At 42.6% G+C, this 6657-nt stretch overlaps 1 pseudogene; it reads right to left on the bottom strand.

Moving 5' to 3' along the window:
- Positions 1–3191: 3191 nt before the first annotated feature.
- LOC104504014 lies at positions 3192–4202 on the bottom strand (annotated as a pseudogene).
- Positions 4203–6657: the final 2455 nt, after the last annotated feature.

The following is a 6657-nucleotide window of genomic DNA, read 5'->3' as shown; positions in this document are numbered from 1 at the left end:
AGAAGGAGATAAAGTCCATGTAGTACATGCTAAAACTATGTTGGGAAAATTAGTTTGGGTTATTCCTGCCTCGGGCAAAGGCAAACCCATGCGTGGGGTTGCTTTTGCTCAATGACCTGGGCGCACTTGGTGGGTAATGAGAGAAGATGGGGAAGTCCGCTCTTAGGGATGGGGAAATCAGCTCTTAGGTGCTTCAAAAGTGTTTAGAACTTCTGCTTTTGCGTATCTCAAAGTGTATATTTGGTGAAAGAGTAATTTATGGTGAATAGGAGTTTTTCCTGGAAAACAGGCAACACAGAGATATGAAACTGAAAGAGGGTAGATTTAGATTGGATATAAGGAAGAAATATCTTTTTTTATAATGAGGGCAGCGAGACACTGGGACAGGTTGCCCAGTGGATGTGGATGCCCCATCCCTGGATGTCTTCAAGGCCAGGCTGGACGAAGCTTTGAGCAACCTGGTCTAGTGGAAGGTGTCCCTGCCCATGGCAGGGGGGGTGGGGGAGATGTTCTTTGAAGGTCCCTTCCAACCCAAACCATTCCACAATTGGTGGCTTCTAAAGTAAGTGAATTTGCGGGGAACTTGCATTCTCAGAATGTGTCTCTTAGTTGAGAGAAATGAGGTATGTTAGTCGAGAGATCTTGTAGGGAGTGGGTGAAGGCTGTTGGTGGCTTTATGTTTATTTAAACTGCTTGGACTGAGGGTGCAATTGGGATTTGAAGCAGTGGCTCCCATGCCGAGTTCAAGGTTTTAGCCTGCTTGCTGCAGGGCAGGCAGAGTTGTTTGTAGGTGGAATAGTTTTAACTGGTATAATAGGCTGTATTTTTGTCAGTACCATACTGAGTTTTGCTGGGAAAACATTAAATGTGTGGTGACAGTGGGTAGCACATGTGACCCTAGTATAAGAGGAAAAATTGATGAATCTATAGTAGTCTAACACTGGTCCCATTATTCTAGTACAGTGCAGTGCACATGTATTTTGGTTGATTTGAAATATATGAAATGGCAAATGATGTCTGACTTGCTAGCTGATTTTATTTTTCCATTTTAAAACTTTTATCCAACTTATATCCTCCCTTATATCCCAAACTTTCATTTCAGTGTCCTTCAGGAAGGAGATGTGCAGTGCTTTCAGTATGTGTTTGCACACTGTGCCTACTTTTAGGGACTTCAGAGGCCAGGAGCCCTGCCTGCAGCTGGTGTGCCCACGTACATCACACTAGTGCAGCAGTATATATTCTGAATGGTCCACCAGGAGTGCCCCATCCTCCTGTAACTAGAGATTTCTCTAAATAAAATGCATCATACTAATCAGGTCTCTGACTAGCTTTGTTTAATTCCCGCCTGTTGTCTTCACTAGTCATTTCTCCCTCTGCCAATGCTGAAAAAAGCAAACGAGTGAGCTTCAAAAAAATACTCAGAGGAGAAGGGACCACCCAGGGCAGAATCAGTGCAGCCTCACAGAAACCTAAACTTTATTTCCATCTCCAAACACCTAGACCCAATTCACTGGTAAAGCATAAACTCCGGTGGTAACTCCAAATCCAAAGCTACAATTTCTAGTCTTGTGAGAAAAAAATGTATATACAAAATCACTATGGAATACACTGGGATATATAATTGTCCTGAGGCATTAAAAAAAAAAAAAAAAAGAGGACAGGCTTATTCTTGTGCAACCTTGAAGGGATGCATGACCCTTCTGCTCCCAGCCAGAGAGATGAGTGTGACTTCCTTCTATCATTTTCATACTCTGAGTATTTTTGTTACGTTTACTTCAATTTCTTGAAACTCGGCTGTCATTTTCCAGCCACTGGGACCATATTGTGAAAATATGAAACAAGTATATTCTGAAATCTTGGAACTGAAATAGAAAGAGCTAGTTCTGTTGGCATACCCATTTCTTGGTTTCCTCCTTCCAGAGCAGAAATAGTTTCAGATGAAGATCTTCATTATTTCTCCTAATAAGACCATTTTTTTGCTTGCTTATCAGTTTGTATCTTCCCTTACAACATTCTCAAGAATACACCTTCCCTCTTGGTCTTTAATAAATTTTAATCCAGTATAGAGATTTGAATAATTAGAGTGAAAATTGGGCCATATTAATGCCCATCTATCTAGATGTACATTACCTTTCATGTTAAACCCTAGACATGTGTTGTCATGCTTTGAGGTTTCATCTCTGAGCCACATACAATCACCTCTCAAACCTGTGATCTGTAGCAGTGAGCAGTTGCTTGGTGTCACCCAAAAACCTATAGTATGCCAGTAAGGCCACAGAACCACTGAAGCACCGCTTATACTGGACAGAAGAAGCCAGATTATTTTAGAGCCAGCTAGAGGATTTGACTTATACAGATTCCACTAGGCTTCACTAGTATTGGTGGCCAGATCTTAGGTTCTTTGGAAATAAAAGTCCACAAGCTTACTCAAATCTCTGCTCTTATTCACAAAGAGACAGACAACAGCTGGTGTGAAGTTACGCGTCCCCAAAGTAATTTTGCTCCAAGTTTGAGGAAACGAAGCATCAAACTCCAGTCTCAGAGCTGTACACCAACAAACTGTAACATTAATGATCTAAGATGATTCTCAAAACTGCTTTTGGTATCCACAAAACAATCCTTCCACCCTCCTTTACAAGGAAGAGGATAAACACCAGATTTCAGAGATTAGGTTAGATTTTAAAAGGATCTCAGGAAGAAAATACAGACAATTCATTCACTGCAGGCTAACTGCAAGCACTTTTTTCTTCCCTGAATGACACAATACATGTGTGTGTTTTAATCTGTTACTGCTTCTATTCCTTGAAAAGCCTGCATTTCCCATTATTTATTTGCTGGGAAAAAGCAAGCCAAGGAACAAATTAGCAGAGATTTAACTCTAAACCTAAGAGCAGTTCAGAATCCAATATATCTCAGTTAAGACAGAATGCAAGACTGTACAAAGATGATCTCATATGCTTAGCTCAAAGGTGTGCAACTATGAACAAGAGCTGAAAAGCTGAAAGAAAAGTCACCAGAATTAGTCTAAAAAGTATCATATTTGGGGGAAACCTGCAGAGTAATAATCTAAGGTTCAGAACTGCCAGTCTGAAGACCTGTTTGATTGATCAGTTTGCCATGTAAATGAAGAGGATCTGCCACAGATGATCTACACACCACTCCCATTAAATGAACCTAAACCACAGGATATTTTAGATGCAACATTTGCCTCTGTACCTCCACATCTCCCCAGCAACCCCGATTCTAGTCCACTGCATGTTTACCGTAGTTGCTGTGCATTGAGATGATTCTCCTTCTGTACAAACTGTTGACACAGCCAGGGAAGGCAGCCTGGATGAAGAGGATAATGTTGATGTCTCTGTGCCACTGTCCTCATTTAGAGCGGAAAGACCAACCATATGGTTTCCATTCAGTTCACTAGCTTTACTCTGAGTACAGGTCTGCAAAGACCTGAGCCAAGTGCCATTGCAAAGATGGGTAGTGCTGTGGAAAGTGCTTGTGAGTTTTGATGATTTTTGATCACTGTCATCAGAGTCAAGTTTAGGAAAGGACAGGGATTTGATATTGCTCACTGGAGTGATAGGGGACGGGGACACTTTGGAAGACAAGGACATCTTTTCACAGTTTCCCAACTGAGGCAAAGTAATAAAGCCATTGGGTTTGTGAAAGGGCTTGAAGTCTAACGTGGCCCTTTCTATGGATTCCAGAACTTCCTTATCTTGCAACACAGACTCAGGCCTTCCTTTGGGCAAAGTATTATCTAAAAGCTGGGAAACAGTTGGCCCAACTGTAGTACCAACATGAATTTCAAGAATATTTTTTAATTCCTCCTTATCATTGATAGTTTTTAATTCCAGTTTGTCAAATGGGTCTTCTTCGCATTCAAAATCAGCTGGGTTGAAGTCTGCTTTTGGACAAGGTGGACTGAGAACCTTTTGCTTCACAGCACTGCTGTTGGCTGGCATGGGAGTAAGAATATTATTGTGCTGCAGGCTAGCGAGGATGGGGTTAATAGGAGGAGGCATGGCCTCAGGGCAAGGTCCCTCTGAGAACCCCATTTTGTTGCTGACCTCCGGAGCTGCTTTTGAGCTTGCCAGCACTTCTGCCTTGCATTCAGCTTCTCTCTGGGTAGCTTCAAATTTTTTGATATCTTCAGCCCACTCAATTGTTTTCTTTTCCAGTGAGAAGTCATACTGACCCATGGTGGGTAGGAAAAGACAGGAGGAAAAAAAGATAAGTTAGAAGTAGCAGCTGTGATCCTTATAACAGCAACATAAGTAACATAGAATAAGAGCTACATGAATTACCGTGGACAGGCATCAATTTTTCCCCAGCATCTCTTGTAACCTACAAACTGGCAAAGCTAGAAGACACCAGAAGTAGTTTGTTTTGCCTCTAGCAGCAAAACCCGTCTATAGTCTGGATTAGAACATAATATTTTGCTTTGTTCCTACATTTAGTTTTGCTCTAGAACTACTGCTCATCCTAAGATCAGTTTCACAGCCCTCCCATCCTCTCCTCCTAAGACAACAGATGTAGCAAGGGGAAGTCTAATGCATTACTAGATGGATAATCATGCCCAGATCTGGCACCTGCCCACAAGTAATTCAAGACTGGCAGAGTATTTTTGTATCCAAAGACCAATATGGTACTACTCAATTTCCCCTGAAAGAATACTAAGGGACTTGATATTAGAGTTTTACAGCCACTAGTTTAAGGTATTGGTATTCTTACCCCAGTGCCAATAGCAAACCAGCCAAAGGGGATATAGTGGCTACCTCAGTGATGACTAACTGCAGTACCAGATTTTGCTGCAGTTACTGGCATGATAGGATCCCAGAGGCTTTTCTTATTTAACATAAACTCCATGAGGGCCAGGTAAGCACAGGAAGACATTTGTAAGCTACTCACTACCAGTTTACTGGCCACTGTAGTGACCTGGCTGAGAGGACAAAATTCTAAACACACTAAATCTGCTTAAAGCTTTAATATCTTATGAAGAATTAAAAGCCTCAAATGCTCTTTAAATAACCGCAAAACGTTCAGAGAACACAGCCTAAAAGCTAAGTCCAGGATATAACCTACCTGTGACTCACAAAAAGTCATATGATATCCTTGCAAGGATAATGGCACATAACCGAAAGGGAGTGATCTTGCCATAGGACTGCTAGGTCATACAAATTCCTAGCTCTAAAGAGCAACAAACCAGAAAAGCTTGTAGGACTCTACTAGGCTTTTCTGAGACTCGCTGTGTGTTGCATCACATACTATCCTATAGCGGGCTCCAGTGAGCTTCTGGAGGACTATTGTCTCAATAGTATAACACTTTTACCTTAGCTCTAAGACTCCAAGAGGAGCAACAATTTATCAGCAAGGTGACTTTGAAAAACAACTCACTGGCAGAAGTGCTGGGAACTATTTATAACACATTCTTTACTATCTGAGCAAAGTTATTGTAGTTTTGTGTGTGTATATGAGGGTTTTAATGATTTTTACCAAAATAGACCAAAGCTGTGGGGTTTTTTTACATTAAAAAATGAGGGTATGTACTGGTTTTAGTCAGGAAAGAGTTAACTTTCTTCACAGTGGCTGGTATGAAGCTAGGTTTCTGGATGTACCCTGAGAAAAGTAATGATAAGGTGTCTTTTCATCTGGTGCTGGGGAATGCTTGCACCAAATTCAAGGTCTCTCTCAGCTTCTGATACTGCAACTGCATTTGTAACTTTCTCACTACAACCAGTGTGTGGGGGGACACAAACAGTTCAGACAGCTAACCCAAACAAACCGAAAGAGTATTTCTTTCCATAGAATGTCATGCTCAGCACATAAGTGGGGAATGGGCTCGCAGGCCATTACACTCCTTTTGCTCCTTTGCTAGCTCCTCTGTTAGCTTCTTAACTCCTTTGCTAACTCTTCTGTTAATTCCTTTGCTTGCTTGCTTGATCGCTCGCTTGTACGTTTGTGACTTGGTGGGCCAGTCAGCTTTTCCTGGTCAGGTTGCTGCTCGTGGGGCTAACTTGGACTCTGCTGCAATAGCTCTCAAGCTCTCTGGCTCTAAATCTCTCTCGGGACCTGGCTGTGCATTGGTCAGCAGGTGGTGAGCAATTGTATCATATTGTGTCGTACTGTGCTGGGTTTAGTCAAGAAAGAGTTAACTCTCTTTACTGTGGCTGCTAGGAAGCTGTGTTCCTGGATGCAGGGAGCAGCACTGATAAAGTCCTAGCTGGCACTGGGGAATGCCTGCACCAGATTCAAGGTCTTTCTCCGCTTCTGATCCTGCAGCTGCGTTCCCAGCTCTCGCGGTCTCGCTACAGGCAGTGCTGGGACACACAGTTCAGGCACCTGACCCCAACTGACCGAGGAAGTATTTCATGCCATAGTACGTCATGCTCGGGGCAGAGGCGAGGCGGTACCGTCCCCCACAACCACCCTCACCTGGGCCTCCACACTAATTCTCCTACTAACAATCGGCCTAATCTATGAATGACTTCAAGGCGGGTTGGAATGGGCAGAATAAAACTAGAAGGTTAGTCTAACGAGTGAGTTTGTGGATTTGTTTAGTTTTCCTGGTCGTGCTATCACTGGTAGGGTTTGCTTGGAATCTGCTCCGATAGCTCTCAGGCTCTGACTCGCACTTCTCGGGACCTAGTTGTGCAT

The sequence above is a fragment of the Eurypyga helias genome, unplaced genomic scaffold, assembly GCF_000690775.1.
Source record: "Eurypyga helias isolate BGI_N326 unplaced genomic scaffold, ASM69077v1 scaffold22219, whole genome shotgun sequence".
Taxonomy (NCBI): Eukaryota; Metazoa; Chordata; class Aves; order Eurypygiformes; family Eurypygidae; genus Eurypyga; species Eurypyga helias.
This window is presented reverse-complemented; position numbering and strand designations above follow the sequence as displayed.